This window comes from Salmo salar, chromosome 13 (genome assembly GCF_965601325.2).
Source record: "Salmo salar chromosome 13, fSalSal1, whole genome shotgun sequence".
NCBI lineage: Eukaryota > Metazoa > Chordata > Actinopteri > Salmoniformes > Salmonidae > Salmo > Salmo salar.
Window position 1 is genome coordinate 103,482,501 of NC_138303.1, and position 18,481 is coordinate 103,500,981.

At 45.3% G+C, this 18,481-nt stretch overlaps 1 protein-coding gene across 3 annotated transcripts in view; it reads left to right on the forward strand.

The window, feature by feature from the left end:
• LOC106568428 (SH2 domain-containing protein 3C) overlaps positions 1 to 1,448 on the forward strand; it is a 117,026-nt gene extending 115,578 nt beyond the window's left edge. For all 3 annotated transcript variants that reach the window (XM_045692535.2, XM_082960534.1, XM_082960533.1), the window contains one exon: positions 1 to 1,448. This exon is cut by the window's left edge and continues 2,646 nt beyond it. The gene's annotated coding sequence lies outside the window, so the exon portion shown is untranslated.
• Positions 1,449 to 18,481: the final 17,033 nt, after the last annotated feature.

Sequence of the window (18,481 nt, forward strand, 5' to 3'; positions counted from 1 at the left end):
TGTCACATTACTGTCACAGTGGTCACATTACTGTCACAGTGGTCACGTTACTGTCACAGTGGTCACGTTACTGTCACAGTGGTCACGTTACTGTCACGTTACTGTCACAGTGGTCACGTTACTGTCACAGTGGTCACGTTACTGTCACGTTACTGTCGCAGTGGTCACGTTACTGTCACAGTGGTCACGTTACTGTCACAGTGGTCACGTTACTGTCACAGTGGTCACGTTACTGTCACAGTGGTCACGTTACTGTCGCAGTGGTTATGTTACTGTCACAGTGGTCACGTTACTGTCGCAGTGGTCACGTTACTGTCGCAGTGGTCACGTTACTGTCACAGTGGTCACGTTACTGTCGCAGTGGTCACGTTACTGTCGCAGTGGTTATGTTACTGTCACAGTGGTTACGTTACTGTCACAGTGGTCACGTTACTGTCGCAGTGGTCACGTTACTGTCACAGTGGTTACGTTACTGTCACAGTGGTCACGTTACTGTCACAGTGGTCACGTTACTGTCGCAGTGGTCACGTTACTGTCTCAGTGGTCACGTTACTGTCATAGGGTCCGCGTCACGCTGTCACGTGGTCACGACGTCCGGTCACGTTACTGTCTCAGTGGTCACGTTACTGTCACGTTACTGTCACAGTGGTCACGTTACTGTCACGTTACTGTCACAGTGGTCACGTTACTGTCACGTTACTGTCACAGTGGTCACATTACTGTCGACACAAAGCACTATGACTGATGATCATGATGAGTAGTTATTATCAGTTATTTATCATCAGTGTCTGCTGATTGGTTTCTAATCAAATATGTATTTAGGCTGACTCAGATCTATGCAATCACTTTAATTCATGAATTAATCAAATAATGGTTTAGTCCCATAGGAAACAAGCAGAGTAGACTCTGCTTCACCCTGAGGATGTGAGTTGTGTGTGAGTGCCAGCCAGACGGTGCTTCCCAGGTTATATTAATTAAGCACCAAACAAAGGAAAACAGGCTGAAACAGGGAGGGATTATCTGAACATGTCCAATTGTTTTTGTCTTCTAATAAATACGACCCCAGTCAACCAGTGAGTATAAATGATGGGAGTCTAATGACCAATTGTCCCTTCTGTCCAGAAGAGGGCACTGTTGTTCAGTCAGCAAAACAATCCAGAGTTAATATTGAATTGGATTTTGTGATTTTGTGTTTTTTTGCGATTATGAATAAAGGCTACTGGTTTAGGAACAATGATGATGTGCTGTATGTAATGATGTTTGTCTCACCTTATGTTGTACTGATTACATGTGTGTTTTTTCCCTGTTGTAAATAGTCAATCTGGAATGATGAACCTGTAAAGAGACAGGACAAAATACTCCCATGTTTGTGTAACCCACGTTTTTTTCATGTACTGTACATAACGGTTCACTTGTTTTTCAAATAAATAAAGCTTTTGTCGATGCTTTGTAGGCCTGTGGCTTGATTCTATTGACTCCGTTCACTACTCTGTATGTTCAAGGTAGTACTCGCTAGATGGCAGTACTGTCTCACTAATAATGTTGAACGAGAGTTGCATCATGAGCTTTAAACATCACCCCTGACTTCATCCTTGTCTAGCTACTTGTGTACACAGTGTTCCAGCTCGCTTCATGGGTACAGACAGCACAGTTCCAAGGTGTTGCATACTAGTGTGATAGAACTACTGGACATCAAAGAAGATGTGATGAGTTGCCATTTTGAAATAAAAGCCTTACGACCTGTGAAATGTCTGTCAATACTGCCATCCCTGTGTGCCTGTGTGCACATACGTCCGTGTGTGTGTTCGCCTGTCTTTGAGCTACCGAGCATGTGCACTGTGGCTCAGGGCTGGGCATTAGATAACAAGAGTCTCACGTGACTCTATATGGTCAGTGCTGGGCGGAGACGCGATGGTGGTGGAGACAGGAGGACCAAAACAGGCAGAGCAGTGTGAGTTTGTGTTAAGAGTCAGGACTCAGCCTATTTTAACAGTCAGGACTCAGTCCATGTTACGAGTCAGGACTCAGTCCATGTTACGAGTCAGGACTCAGTCCATGTTACGAGTCAGGACTCAGTCCATGTTACGAGTAAGGACTCAGTCCATGTTACGAGTAAGGACTCAGTCCATGTTACGAGTAAGGACTCAGCCTATGTTAAGAGTCAGGACTCAGTCCATGTTAAGAGTCAGGACTCAGTCCATGTTAACAGTCAGGACTCAGTCCATGTTAACAGTCAATACTCAGCCCATGTTAAGAGTCAGGACTCAGTCCATGTTAACAGTCAGGACTCAGCCCATGTTAACAGTCAGGACTCAGCCCATGTTAAGAGTCAGGACTCAGTCCATGTTAACAGTCAGGACTCAGTCCATGTTAACAGTCAGGACTCAGCCCATGTTAACAGTCAGGACTCAGCCCATGTTAAGAGTCAGGACTCAGTCCATGTTAACAGTCAATACTCAGGCCATGTTAAGAGTCAGGACTCAGCCCATGTTAAGAGTCAGGACTCAGCCCATGTTAAGAGTCAGGACTCAGCCCATGTTAAGAGTCAGGACTCAGCCCATGTTAACAGTCAGGACTCAGCCCATGTTAAGAGTCAGGACTCTGCCCATGTTAACAGTCAGGACTCAGTCCATGTTACGAGTCAGGACTCAGCCTATGTTAACAGTCAGGACTCAGCCTATGTTAACAGTCAGGACTCAGCCCATGCAGACGGCTGTGGGCCAGTGCCAGTCAGAGAAGGGGTGCTCTGCTCCTAGCTGCACTGTCAGGCACAATGATGCGTCCATTCCCTCAGCCTTGGCTAAGACGAGAGACTGGGGCACTGCCGCTGATGCCCCCCATGCACCCCTCTCTGTCTCTCACCCCCCCCTCTCCCTACGCCAAGAAGACAATGGTACGGCCAGGCTGTCTCATACCCCAGCGCTCAGAGTCACAGGGAGGTAGAGAAACAACGTCAAACAAAAGATTTATTGTGATGAAACGATCTCCAATTCAAAAAGGCCATGATGAGGACATTCCAGTGTGTGTTGATGCTGAGGAAGAGAGGAAAGGAGTTGATGTACTTTCATATTAGTTTCATAACCTACGGAGCAGTAACTATGGGGTGTGTGAATGACAATAAGCCACACAGAGGGCATTCTCTCTGCTATCCCCGCCTGCCTCCATGATCCATGTAACAGGCTCATTCTTCTATTTCTTTATATGCTGCTCACTGAAACAGACCATGGCTCTCTTTCCCATCCTCACCAATTCACTACTAATCTAATCCTCTCTGCCTCTTTTCACTGGAAATCTATTGTGTTCTCCGTTGTCGGTTATCCATGTGTGACATAGCTGCATGTTCATGGCAGTATATCACAGGATTTATCACATCTGATTGATCACATAGCAGCACCAATTGTATTGTGTTGGTGTGGATTCAATGCAGCACCAATTGTATTGTGTTGGTGTGGGTTCAATGCAGCACCAATTGTATTGTGTTGGTGTGGGTTCAATGCAGCACCAATTAGAGGTCGACCAATTATGATTTGTCAACGCCGATACCGATACCGATTATTGGAGGACCTAAAAAAGCCGATACCAATTAATCGGACGATTTTTATATGTATATTTGTAATAATGACAATTCCAACAATACTGACTGAACAATGAACACTTTTATTTTAACTTAATATAATACATAAATAAAATCAATTTAGTCTCAAATAAATAATGAAACATGTTCAATTTGGTTTAAATAATGCAAAAACACAGTGTTGGAGAAGAAAGTAAAAGTGAAATATGTGCCATGTAAAAAAGCTAACGTTTAAGTTGCTTGCTCAGAACATGAGAACATATGAAAGCTGGTGGTTCCTTTTAACATGTGTCTTCAATATTCCCAGGTAAGAAGTTTTAGGTTGTAGTTATTATAGGAATTATAGGACTATTTCTCTCTATACGATTTGTATTTCAAATACCTTTGACTATTGGATGTTCTTATAGGCACTTTAGTATTGCCAGCCTAAACTCGGGAGTTGATAGGCTTGAAGTCATAAACAGTGCTGTGCTTCAAGCATTGCTAAGAGCTGCTGGCAAATGCAGTAAAGTGCTGTTTGAATGATTGCTTATGAGCCTGCTGCTGCCTACCACCGCTCAGTCAGGCTTCTCTATCAAATATCAAATCATATACTTAATTATAATATAATAAATACACAGAAATACGAGCCTTTGGTCGTTAATATGGTCAAATCCGGAAACTATCATTTCGAAAACAAAACGTTTATTCTTTCAGTGAAACCGGAACCATTCCATATTTTATTGAACGGGTGGCATCACTAAGTCTAAATATTCCTGTTACATTGCACAACCTTCAATGTTATGTCATAATTATGTAAAATTTTGGCAAATTAATTACGGTCTTTGTTAGGAAGAAATGGTCTTCACACAGGTCGCAACGAGCCAGGCGGCCCAAACTGCTGTATATACCCTGGCTCTGTTGCACAGAACGCAAGAAAAGTGACACAATTTCCCTTGTTAATATTGCCTGCTAACATGAATTTCTTTTAACTACATATTCAGGTTTTAAAAAATATACTTGTGTATTGATTTTAAGAAAGGCATTGATGTTTATGGCTAGGTACATTTGTGCAACGATTGTGCTTTTTCGTCGCAAATGCGCTTTTGTTAAATCCTCACCCGTTTGCCGAAGTTGAAGTAGGCTGTGGTTCGATGATAAATTAAATTGATAATAAATTGATTATATGCAATGCTGAACAAGCTAGTTAACCTAGTAATCTCATCAACCATGTGTAGTTAACTAGTGAATATGTGAAGATTGATTGTTTTTTATAAGATAAGTTTAATGCTAGCTAGCAACTTACCTTGGCTCCTTGCAGCCACAAGGTCCTTTTGATGCTGCACTCGCGTAACAGGTGGTCATTCTGCCACGCAGTCACTTCATGGATTGCAATGTACTCGGCCATAATCGGCCTCCAAAAAGACAGATTATCGATTGTTATGAAAACGTGAAATCGGCCCTAATTAATCGGCCATGCCGATTAATCGGTCGACCTCTAGCACCAATTGTATTGTGTTTGTGTGGGGTTCAATGCACCACCAACAAATGCAGCTGATCAAATATGTTGATGAAATATGCGAGGTGGGCTTGAGATAATGTGTGTTTTTTGCAATGTTATGGTAAACCAGGACTCATATTCATAAAGCGTATCAAAGTATGAATGCTGATCTAGAATAATGTAATCTAATTTCACGTGGACGTGAAAGCAGCCCCCCCGCACCTCTCTAGTTCAGAGGGGTTGGGTTAAATACGGTTGAATGCATTCAGTTGTAAAACTGACTAGGTATCCCCCCTTTCCTTTCCCCTTCGCTTCCCTAATCCATTATGATCCCAGATCAGCTCTATGAATATAGACCCCGGTTATGCGCTGGTCTGGGATCAGGGAGACCGTGTTATTGCGGCCCGACAGCTGAGGAAGAACTCAGACAAGCTTAGCGTTAATGTGAAGTGACATCACACTGATGGGTTAATACTAATATGTTAATATTTGGCTATCTGAATCTTTAAGGGGTTCCTTGTAGCCACCCCTCTTGTCACAGCCACGCCACACACACATGGTCTGAACCATTGCTTTCCGGTAGAAAATGACTGTGCCACACAGAAGGCTGCTGAGGGGAGAACGGCTCATAATAATGGCTGGAACAGAGCAAATGGAATGGCATCAAACACCTGGAAACCAGGCGTTTGATGTATTTGATACCATTCCACTGATTCCGCTCCAGTCATTACCATGAGTCCGTCCTCCCCAATTGAGGTGCCACCAACCTCCTGTGCTGTGCCACTATCATATTGTTGAAACTGTGGAATGAAAGACTACTGGCTATTACTGCTGTAAATCAGGTGTATTACATTTTAGAATTGGAAGCAATGAGTTGTGAGGAGGGCTGCGGACAGTTCCGCCACCTACAAAAACCCAATTTAACCACTGCCTTGCCTGTGTAATGAAAATCCCTAGAGGATCCTGCTGCTTGTCTAGCACTAGAGGATGTCTTGTCCACTCCCCTGGACATCAGTCTGTCTGTGGTCTCCTTTTCCATGGACATCAGTCTGTCTGTGGTCTCCTTTCCCCTGGACATCAGTCTGTCTGTGGTCTCCTTTCCCCTGGACATCAGTCTGTCTGTGGTCTCCTTTTCCCTGGACATCAGTCAGTCTGAGGTCTCCTTTTCCATGGACATCAGTCTGTCTGTGGTCTCCTTTCCCCTGGACATCAGTCTGTCTGAGGTCTCCTTTCCCCTGGACATCAGTCAGTCTGAGGTCTCCTTTTCCATGGACATCAGTCTGTCTGTGGTCTCCTTTCCCCTGGACATCAGTCTGTCTGAGGTCTCCTTTTCCCTGGACATCAGTCTGTCTGAGGTCTCCTTTTCCCTGGACATCAGTCTGTCTGAGGTCTCCTTTTCCCTGGACATCAGTCTGTCTGAGGTCTCCTTTCCCCTGGACATCAGTCTGTCTGTGGTCTCCTTTTCCCTGGACATCAGTCTGTCTGTGGTCATTTCCCCTGGACATCAGTCTGTCTGTAGTCTCCTTTCCCCTGGACATCAGTCTGTCTGTGGTCTTCTTTTCCCCGGACATCAGTCTGTCTGTGGTCTCCTTTCCCCTGGACATCAGTCTGTCTGAGGTCTCCTTTCCCCTGGACATCAGTCTGTCTGTGGTCTCCTTTTCCCTGGACATCAGTCTGTCTGTGGTCATTTCCCCTGGACATCAGTCTGTCTGTAGTCTCCTTTCCCCTGGACATCAGTCTGTCTGTGGTCTCCTTTTCCCCGGACATCAGTCTGTCTGTGGTCTCCTTTCGCCTGGACATCAGTCTGTCTGAGGTCTCCTTTTCCATGGACATCAGTCTGTCTGTGGTCTCCTTTCCCCTGGACATCAGTCTGTCTGTGGTCTCCTTTTCCATGGACATCAGTCTGTCTGTGGTCTCCTTTCTCCTGGACATCAGTCTGTCTGTGGTCTCCTTTTCCCTGGACATCAGACTGTCTGTGGTCTCCTTTCCCCTGGACATCAGTCTGTCTGTGGTCATTTCCCCTGGACATTAGTCTGTCTGTGGTCATTTTCTGACCCCCCTCAGCCATCCACACCATCCTCTACTCAGGGATTTCATCATTACCACATGAATGGCGTCTTGAAATGGCTACTGAAGCCTTGTACACCAACAGAAGGCAGGAGATTTGCAATTCAATCTCCACCCAAATCGAGACAGGCCTGTCACCAATATGACAGAGGACAGGGAGGGGCTGCACCTGATCACAGCATCACCACACATACAAACACACACACACACACACACTACTGCAACCACCAATCTCATTTTTACAAAACATCATGTATGAGTTGTCATATTTTGTTGCATATGGTGTTATGAGACTGTTATAGTCAAACCTTTTTGAGATAATAGGCAGTTAGAAACACCCTCAAACTTTCAAAGTGACTTTTCTAAAAGAAAACATTTTGTTACAATACAGCCTCATTATATAATTGATTAAATAAAAATGCTCCTCATCAGACTACACACAATACCCCGTAATCACAAAGCGAAAACAGGTTTTGGGATTTTTTTACTTTTTAACTTATTTAACTTAGTACTCAGAGCCTTTGCTATGAGACTTGAAATTGAGCTCAGGTTCATCCTGTTTCCATTGATCATCCTTGAGATGTTTGTACAACTTGATTGGAGTCCACCTGTGGTAAATTCAATTGATTGGACATGATTTGGAAAGGCACACACCTGTCTACATAAGGTCCCACAGTTGACAGTGCATGTCAGAGCAAAAACCAAGCCATGAGGTCGAAGGAATTGTCCGTAGAGCTCTGAGACAGGATTGTGTCGAGGCACAGATCTGGGGAAGGCTACCAAAAAAAAATCTGCAGCATTGAAGATCCTCAAGAATACAGTGGCCTCCATCAATATTAAATGGAAGAAGTTTGGAACCACCAAGACTCTTCCTAGAGCTGGCCGCCCGGCCAAACTGAGAAATGGGGGAGAAGGGCCTTGGACAGGGATGTGACAAAGAACCCGATGGTCACTTTGATAGAGCTCCAGAGTTCCTCTGGGGAGATGGGAGAACCTTCCAGAAGGACAACCATCTCTGTAGCACTCCACCAATTAGGCCTTAATGGTAGAGTGGCAAGACGGAAGGCACTCCTCAGTAAAAGAGACATGACAGCCCATCTGATGAAACCAAGATTGAATTCTTTAGCCTGAATGCCAAGCGTCACGTCTAGAGAAAACCTGGCACCATCTCTTCGGTGAAGCATGGTGGTGGCAACATCATGCGTTGGGTATGTTTTTCAGTGGCAGGTACTGGGAAACTAGTCAGGATCGAAGGAATGATGAACAGAGAGATCCTTGATGAATCCAGAGCGCTCAGGACCTTAGACTGGGGCAAAGTTTCACCTTCGGGACAAGTCTCTGAATGTCCTTGAGTGGCCCAGCCAGAGCCCGGACTTGAACCTGATCGAACATCTCTCGAGAGACCTGAAAATAGCTGTGCAGTGACGCTCCCCATCAAACCTGTTTTTGCTTTGTCATTGTGGGTATTGTGTGTAAATTGATGAAGGAAAAAAAACAATGTAATCAATTTTAGAGTAAGGCTGTAATGTAACAAAATGTGTAAAAAGTCAAGGGGTCTGAATACTTTCAGAATCAAATCAAATGTTATTTGTCACATGCGCTGAATACAACAGGTGTGGACCATAGGTTAAATGCTTACTTACGAGCCCCTAACCAGCAATGCAGTTTCAAAAATTACAGATAAGAATAAGAGATAAAAGTAACAAGTAATTAAAGAATAGCAGTGAAATAACAATAGCGAGACTATATACAGGTGGGTACCGATACAGAGTCAATGTGCTGGGGCATCGGTTATTTGAGGTAGTATGTACATGTAGGTAGAGTTATTAAAGTGACTATGCAGAGATGACAACAGAGAGCAGCAGTGGTGTAAAGAGGGGGGAGGGGGCACTGTAAATAGTCTGGGTAGCCATTTAACTAGATGTTAAGGAGTCTTATGGCTTTGGGGTAGAAGCTGTTTAGAAGCCGTGCGGCAGCAGAGAGAACAGTCTATGACTAGGGTGACTGGAGTCTTTGACAATTTTTAGGGCCTTCCTCTGACACCTCCTGGTATAGAGGTCCAGGATGGCAGGAAGCTTGGCCTCAGTGTGTACTGGGCCGTTCGCATTACCCTCTGTAGTGCCTTGTGGTCGGAGGCCGAGCAGTTGCCATACCAGGCAGTGATGCAACCAGTCAGGATGCTCTCGATGGTGCAGCTGTAGAACCATTTAGCTGTGCAGCGGGTAAATCCAAGATGGCGTAGCAGTTGGACGTGTGTTTGTCTTGTCCCGTTTTGTCCTGTGTAAATAGTCGTTTTTTTCGTTTTTTTCGTATATATTTTAATATCACTTTTCATCTATGAACTGAAAATACTTTCCTGCGACCCGCCTCACACAAAGTGGTACGGATCTGCTATTTTTATACTTCAGAAGTGGAACCCGCATCAGAAGCTAGTCAGGTAACTAGCTACTAGCTAGTAGTCAGTTGGCCACTGCTAGCGGTCTTCACCGTTAACTCGGACACAGCTCGGTCAATACCTGCCAGTCTGCAAAGCGTGATATCAAGCCAGAGCATACCGGACTGCTTTTCTCTACCACATCACCGGAATCCTGATGCAAGCTCTGGACCATTACACTGGATCATCGCAGCTAGCTACCTGCAACTGAGTGGCTAACACCTCTGTTCCGAAGCAAGCACCAGTTAGCCTTGTGCTAGCCTAATATACCTCGGCCCTAGGCCCATCTCCCTGCTAGCTGAATAGGTCCATCAGCCAATTTCTTGGGCTACAATATCTCTTTTGCCAATTGGCATGTACCCTTTATTGCCGACACGGAGCCTTGCCGATCCATCACAACTGGTCTGCCGACGTAATCATCCGAGGGGGTTTCAACAGGCTGGCAGGAAGCCTGTTGAAACCACCGTTGCGATGTCGCCGAAGACCCATCTACTAGCCCCGGCCCGCTAGCTTTCTGAATCGCCGTGTCTCCCACTCGTCTAGCGTAGTAGCGACTACCGAACGGCTCCCTGACTCACCTATTGCTGCTCATTGGACTCTATATTCACTCGGCTACACATGCCTCTCCCTAATGTCAATATGCCTTGTCTACTCCTGCTTCGGTTAGTTATTATTGTTTTATTTCACTGTAGAGCCCCCAGCCCCGCGCAACATGCCTTAGATAGCTCTTTTGTCGCGCCCCCCACACATTCGGAGACCTCACCTGGCTTAACTGGTGCCTCCAGAGACACAACCTCTCTCTTCGTCACTCAATGCCTAGGTTTACCTTCACTGTACTCACATCCTACCATACCATTGTCTGTTCATTATGCCCTGAAACTATTCTACCATGCCCAGAAATCTTCTCCTTTAATTCTCTGTTCCCAACGCACTAGAGGACCAGTTATTATAGAATTTAGCTGTACCCTTATCCTACTCCACCTCTGTTCCTCTGGTGATGTAGAGGTTAACCCAGGCCCTGTAGCCCCCAGCACTACACCTATTCCCTAGGCGCTCTCACTTGTTGACTTCTGTAACCGTAAACGCCTTGGTTTCATGCATGTTAACATCAGAAGCCTCCTCCCAAAGTTTGTTTTATTCACTGCTTTAGTACACTCCGCCAACCCTGATATCCTAGCCATGCCTGAATCCTGGCTTAGGAAGACCACCAAAAATTCTGACATTTCCATCCCCATCTACAACATTTTCCGACAAGATAGTACTGCTAAAGGGGGCGGAGTTGCAATCTACTTCAGAGACAGCCTGCAGAGTTCTGTCTCACTATCCAAGTCTGTGCCCAAACAGTTCGAGCTTCTACTTTTAAAAATCCACCTTTCCAGAAACAAGTCTCTCACCGTTACCGCTTGCTAAAGACCACCTTCTGCCCCCAGCTGTGCCCTGGACACCATATGTGAATTGATTGCCCCCATCTATTTTCAGAGCTCGTGCTGTTAGGTGGACTAAACTGGGACATGCTTAACACCCCGGCCATCCTACAATCTAAGCTTGATGCCCTCAATCTCACACAAATTATCAAAGAACCTACCAGGTACAACCCTAAATCCGTAAACACGGGCAGGCTCATAGATATCATCCTGACCAACTTGCCCTCTAAATACACCTCTGCTGTCTTCAACTAGGATCTCAGCGATCACTGCCTCATTGCCTGCGTCCATAATGGGTCCGCGATCAAACGACCACCCCTCATCTCTGTCAAACGTTCCCTAAAACAATTCAGCGAGCAGGCCTTTCCAATCAACCTGGCCCGGGTATCCTAGAAGGATATTGACCTCATCCCGTCAGTAGAGGATGCCTGGTTGCTCTTTAAAAGTGCTTTCCTCACCATCTTAAATAAGCATGCCCCATTCAAAAAATGTAGAAATAAGAACAGATATAGCCCTTGACTTGACTGCCCTTGACCAGCACAAAAACATCCTGTGGCGTACTGCATTAGCATCGAACAGCCCCCGTGATATGCAACTTTTCAGGGAAGTCAGGAACCAATATACACAGTCAGTTAGGAAAGCTAAGGCTAGGTTTTTCAAACTGAAATTTGCATACTGTAGCAGTAATTCCAAAAAGTTTTGGGACACTGTAAAGTCCATGGAGAGTAACAGCACCTCCTCCCAGCTGCCCATTGCACTGAGGCAAGGAAACACTGTCACCACCAATAAAGCTACGATAATCGAGAATTTCAATAAGCATTTTACTACGGCTGGTCATGCTTTCCACCTGGCTACCCCGGCCAACAGCTCTGCACAATTCAATGGAGGGAAGTGAGGGTTTATTCGATCTCCTGTGAATTCTCAGAATGCAGCCGGACCTTCGGCCCCTCCTCCTCTTCACCCAGATCACGGGGCCTGTTCCCGAAGAAGCAGCGTGTCCTTCGCGTCGGGCTCGTCAGAGTCATGAAAGGAAAAAGAGGATTCTGCCAGTCCGTGATGAGTAATCGCAGTCCTGATGTCTAGAAGTTATTTTCAGTCATAAGAGACGGTAGCGGCAACATTATGTACAAAATAAGTAAAAAAATTAATTACAAACAACGCAAATAAGCGAACAAATAAACACAATCGGCTGGGGGCACGTAAAACGTCTGCCATCTTCTCCGATGCCATCTGCAGACAAAAGGCACTGTATTGGAATGGTATAGGCTTTACTAGTTATATTTCTATCTTCAACATGCACTTCCAGATAGAGCCCTGCCATTTGTTGAAGGCAGCCAATCCAATAGTTTCAGAAAAATAGTCACTTCCTGAGATCTGTATTGAATTTTTTTTTTTTTAGTTGCTTTCTCAGATCTGTATTTAAATAGTTTTAAAAAGTAGTCACTTTCTGAGATCTGTATTCAAATAGTTTTAAAAAGTAATAATTTTTTAAAGTCTGTATTCAAATACACTACATAGCCAAAAGTATGTGGACACCACTTCAAATTAGTGGATTCAGTTATGTCAGCAAGAAGATGTTTGGAACCACCAAGACTCTTCTTAGAGCTGGCCGCCTGACCAAACTGAGCAATCGCTTGGAGTTTGCCAAAAGGAACCTAATGGACTCTCAGACCATGAGAAACAAGATTCTCTGGTCTGATGAAACCAAGGTTGAACTCTTTGGCCTGAATGCCAAGCGTCACATCTGGAGGAACCCTGGCACCAACCCTACGGTGAAGCATGGTGTTGGCAGCATCATGGTGTAGGGATGTTTATCAGCGGCAGGGACTGGGATAATAGGTAGGATCGAGGGAAAGATGAACGGAGAAAAGTACAGAGAGATCCTTGATGAAAACCTGCTCCAGAGCGCTCAGGACCTCAGACTGGGGCGAAGGTTCAGCTTCCAAAAGGACAACAACCCTAAGCACAAGACAAGACAATGCAGGAGTGGCTTTGGGACAAGTTTCTGAATGTCCTTGAGTGACCCAGCCAGAGCCCGGACTTGAATATGATCAAACATCTCTGGAGAGACCTGAAAATAGCTGAACAGCAAAGCTCCCCATCCAACCAGACAGAGCTTAATAAGATCTGCAGAGAAGAATGAGATAAACTTCCTAAATACAGCTGTGCCAAGCTTGTAGAGTCATACCCAAGAAGAATCGTTTCTGTAATCGCTGCCAAAGGTGCTTCAACAAGGTTCTGAGTAAAGGGTTTGAATACTTATGTAAATGTGATATTTCAGTTTTACATTTTTAATAAATTAGCAACAAAATCTAAAAACCTGTTTTTGCTTTGTCATTGTGGGGTATTGTGTGTAGATTGATGAGGGGGAAAAAACTATTTAATACATTTTAGAAGAAGGCTGTAATGTAACAAAATGTGGAAAAAGTCAAGGGGTCTGAATACTTTCCAAAGTCACTGTACTTTTGGCCATGTAGTGTAGTCACTTCCAAAGTAAGCTATTTTTTTTTTTATCTCACTTGAGTTATGAGGATGTCCCTGATGAACTTGCAATCACAAAAGGGCTCCCAAAAAGTTTGAAAACCCCTCATGGGACAGGGATGAATGCTTTGAGAGAGAGAGACACTCAGACAGATAGACTCTGGGCTCTTAGCCAGCTCAGCACCAGAGCATCATTCTCCAGGCGATGTGAGCTCTCTTTATATGGACCCGTTCTGCACCTGCAGTAGACACACACTATCTTTGCCTCCATCCCCATCTGATCTGTCCTCTTTTACTCTCCACCCCCTTTCTCCCAGTCATCTTCGTACTTTGGAATGAGATGTTTGACTCTTGGCCATGTCGTGTAGTCAGTAAGCTATATATGTTTTTATCTCACTCGAGTTATGAGGGGGTCCCTGAAGTGGACACCTGCCCATTGAACATCTCATTCCAGAATCATGTGCATTACTATGGAGTTGGTCCCCCCTTTGCTGCTATATCAAATCAAATCAAATTTTATTGGTCACATACGCATGGTTAGCAGATGTTAATGCGAGTGTAGCGAAATGCTTGTGCTTCTAGTTCCGACCGTGCAGTAATATCTAACAAGTAATCTAACAATTTCACAACAACTACCTTATACACACAAGTGTAAAGGAATGAATAAGAATATGTGCATATAAATATATGGATGAGCGATGGCCGAACGGCATAGGCAAAATGCAGTTGATGGTACAGAGTACAGTATATACATATGAGATGAGTAATGTAGCGTATGTAAACATTATATAAAGTGGCATTGTTTAAAGTGACTAGTGATACATTTATTACATCCAATTTTTTATTATTAAAGTGGCTAGAGATTTGAGTCAGTATGTTGGCAGCAGCCACTCAATGTTAGTGATGGCTGTTTAACAGTCTGATGGCCTTGAGATAGAAGCTGCTTTTCAGTCTCTCGGTCCCAGCTTTGATTCACCTGTACTGACCTCACCTTCTGGATGATAACAGGGTGAACAGGCAGTGGCTCGGGTGGTTGTTGTCCTTGATGATCTTTTTGGCCTTCCTGTGACATCGGGTTGTGTAGGTGTCCTGGAGGGCAGGTAGTTTTCCCCCGGTGATGCGTTGTGCAGACCTCACTACCATCTGGAGAGCCTTACGGTTGTGGGTGGAGCAGTTGCCGTAAGCACACCAGCCAGCAGGTCTGCGCATGCTCTGAGGACGCGGCTAGGGATGCCTTCTGGGCCAGCACCCTTGCGAGGGTTAACACATTTAAATGTTTTACTCACGTTGGCTGCGGTGAAGGAGAGCCCGCAGGTTTTGGTAGTGGGCCGTCTCAGTGGCACTGTATTGTCCTCAAAGTGAGCAAAGATGTTTAGTTTGTCTTGGAGCAAGACATCGATGTCCGCGACAGGTCTGGTTTTCTTTTTGTAGTCTGTGATTGACTGTAGACCCTGCCACATACGTCTCGTGTCTGAGCCGTTGAATTGCGACTCTACTTTGTCTCTATACTGACGCTTAGTTTGTTTGATTGCCTTGCGGAGGGAATAGCTACACTGTTTGTATTCGGTCATGTTTCCGGTCGCCTTGCCATGATTAAAAGCAGTGGTTCGCACTTTCAGTTTTGCGCGAATTCTACCATCAATCCACAGTTTCTGGTTGTGGAAGGTTTTAATAGTCACCGTGGGTACAACATCACCAATGCACTTGCTAATAAACTCACTCACCGAATCAGCATATACATCAATGTTATTGTCTGATGCTATCCGGAACATATCCCAGTCCACATGATCGAAGCAATCTTGAAGCATGGAATCAGATTGGTCGGACCAGCGTTGAACAGACCTGAGCACAGGCGTTTCCTGTTTTAGTTTCTGTCTATAGGCTGGGAGCAACAAAATGGAGTCGTGGTCAGATTTGCCGAAAGGAGGGAGAGGGAGGGCTTTGTATGCGTCGCAGAAGTTAGAGTAGCAATGATCCAGAATTTTGCCAGCCGGGTCGCGCATTCGATATGCTGATAACATTTAGGGAGCCTTGTTTTCAGATTAGCCTTGTTAAAATCTCCGGCTACAATAAATGCAGCCTCAGGATATGTGGTTTCCAGTTTACATAGAGTCCAATGAAGTTCGTTCAGGGCCATCAATGTGTCTGCTTAGGGAAGGGGGGGGGGTATACACGGCTGTGATTATAATCGAAGAGAATTCTCTTGGTAGATAATGCAGTCGGCATTTGATTGTAAGGAATTCTAGGTCAGGTGAACAAAAGGACCTGAGTTCCTGTATGTTGTTATGATCACACCACGACTCGTTAATCATAAGGCCTACACCCCACCCTTCTTCTTACCAGAGAAGCCTCCACTCTTCTGGGAAGGCTTTCCACTAGATGTTGGAACAATGCTGCAGGGACTTGCTTCCATTCAGCCACAAGAGGTTTAGTGAGGTTGGCCACTGATGTTGGGCGGTTAGGCCTGGCTCGCAGTCGACGTTCCAATTCATCCCAAAGGTGTTCAATGGGGTTGAGGTCAAACCATTTCTGATTGGACCTTGCTTTGTGTACGGGGGCATTGTCATGCTTAAACAGGAAAGGGACTTCCCCAAACTGTTGCCACAAAGTTGGAAGCACAGAATCTTCTAGAATGTCATTGTATGCTGTAGAGTTAATATTTCCCTTTACTGGAACAAAGGGGCGTAGCCAGAACCATGAAAAACAGCCCCAGACCATTATTCATCTTCCATCAAACTTTACAGTAGTACTATGCATTCGGGCAGGTAGCATTCTCCTGGCATCCGCCAAACCCAGATTTGTGATTCATCACTCCAGAGAACGTATTTCCCCTGCTCCAGAATCCAATGGCGACTAGTTTTACACCACTCCTGCCAATGCTTGGCATTGTGCTTGGTGATCTAAGGCTTGTGTGCGGCTGCTCGGCCGTGGAAACCCATTTGATGAAGCCCCCGACTAACAGTTATTGTCCTGATGTTGCTTCCAGAGGCAGTTTGAAACTCAGTATTGAGTGTTGCAACCGAGGACAGACGATTTTTACGAGCTTCAGCACTTGGCGGTCCTGTTCTGTGAGCTTGTGTGGCCTACCACTTCGCGACTGAGCCCTTGTTGCTCCTAGACGTTTCCAATTCACAATAAATTCACTTACAGTTGAACGGGGCAGCTCTAGCTGGACAGAATTTTCACGTACTGACTTTTTGGAAAGGTGGCATGCTATGGTGGTGCCACATTGAAAGTCACTGAACTCTTCAGTACAAGCCATTCTACAGCCAATGTTTGTCTGTGGAGATTGCATGGCTATATGCTTGACTTTATACACCTGTCAGCAATGGGTGTGGCTGAAATAGCCGAATCCACTAATTTGAAGGGGTGTCTATATATATATATATATATATATATATATATATATATATATATATATATATACACTGCTCAAAAAAATAAAGGGAACACTAAAATAACACATCCTAGATCTGAATGAATGAAATAATCTTATTAAATACTTTTTTCTTTACATAGTTGAATGTGCTGACAACAGAATCACACAAAAATAATCAATGGAAATCCAATTTATCAACCCATGGAGGTCTGGATTTGGAGTCACACTCAAAATTAAAGTGGAAAACCACACTACAGGCTGATCCAACTTTGATGTAATGTCCTTAAAACAAGTCAAAATGAGGCTCAGTAGTGTGTGTGGCCTCCACATGCCTGTATGACCTCCACATGCCTGTATGACCTCCCTACTACGCCTGGGCATGTTCCTGATGAGGGGGCGGATGGCCTCCTGAGGGATCTCCTCCCAGACCTGGACTAAAGCATCCGCCAACTCCTGGACAGTCTGTGGTGCAACGTGGCGTTGGTGGATGGAGCGAGACATGATGTCCCAGATGTGCTCAATTGGATTCAGGTCTGGGGAACAGGCGGGCCAGTCCATAGCATCAATGTCTTCCAGGAACTGCTGACACACTCCAGCCACATGAGGTCTAGCATTGTCTTGCATTAGGAGGAACCCAGGGCCAACCGCACCAGCATATGGTCTCACAAGGGGTCTGAGGATCTCATCTCGGTACCTAATGGCAGTCAGGCTACCTCTGGCGAGCACATGGAGGGCTGTGCGGCCCCCCAAAGAAATGCCACCCCACACCATGACTGACCCACCGCCAAACCGGTCATGCTGGAGGATGTTGCAGGCAGCAGAACGTTCTCCACGGCGTCTCCAGACTGTCACGTCTGTCACATGTGCTCAGTGTGAACCTGCTTTCATCTGTGAAGAGCACAGGGCGCCAGTGGCGAATTTGCCAATCTTGGTGTTCTCTGGCAAATGCCAAACGTCCTGCACGGTGTTGGGCTGTAAGCACAACCCCCACCTGTGGACGTCGGGCCCTCATACCACCCTCATGGAGTCTGTTTCTGACCGTTTGAGCAGACACATGCACATTTGTGGCCTGCTGGAGGTCATTTTGCAGGGCTCTGGCAGTGCTCCTCCTGCTCCTCCTTGCACAAAGGCGGAGGTAGCGGTCCTGCTGCTGGGTTGTTGCCCTCCTACGGCCTCCTCCATGTCTCCTGATGTACTGGCCTGTCTCCTGGTAGCGCCTCCATGCTCTGGACACTACGCTGACAGACACAGCAAACCTTCTTGCCACAGCTCGCATTGATGTGCCATTCTGGATGAGCTGCACTACCTGAGCCACTTGTGTGGGTTGTAGACTCCGTCTCATGCTACCACTAGAGTGAAAGCACCGCCAGCATTCAAAAGTGACCAAAACATCAGCCAGGAAGCATAGGAACTGAGAAGTGGTCTGTGGTTACCACCTGCAGAACCACTCCTTTATTGGGGGTGTCTTGCTAATTGCCTATAATTTCCACCTGTTGTCTATTCCATTTGCACAACAGCATGTGAAATTTATTGTCAATCAGTGTTGCTTCCTAAGTGGACAGTTTGATTTCACAGAAGTGTGATTGACTTGGAGTTACATTGTGTTGTTTAAGTGTTCCCTTTATTTTTTTGAGCAGTATAT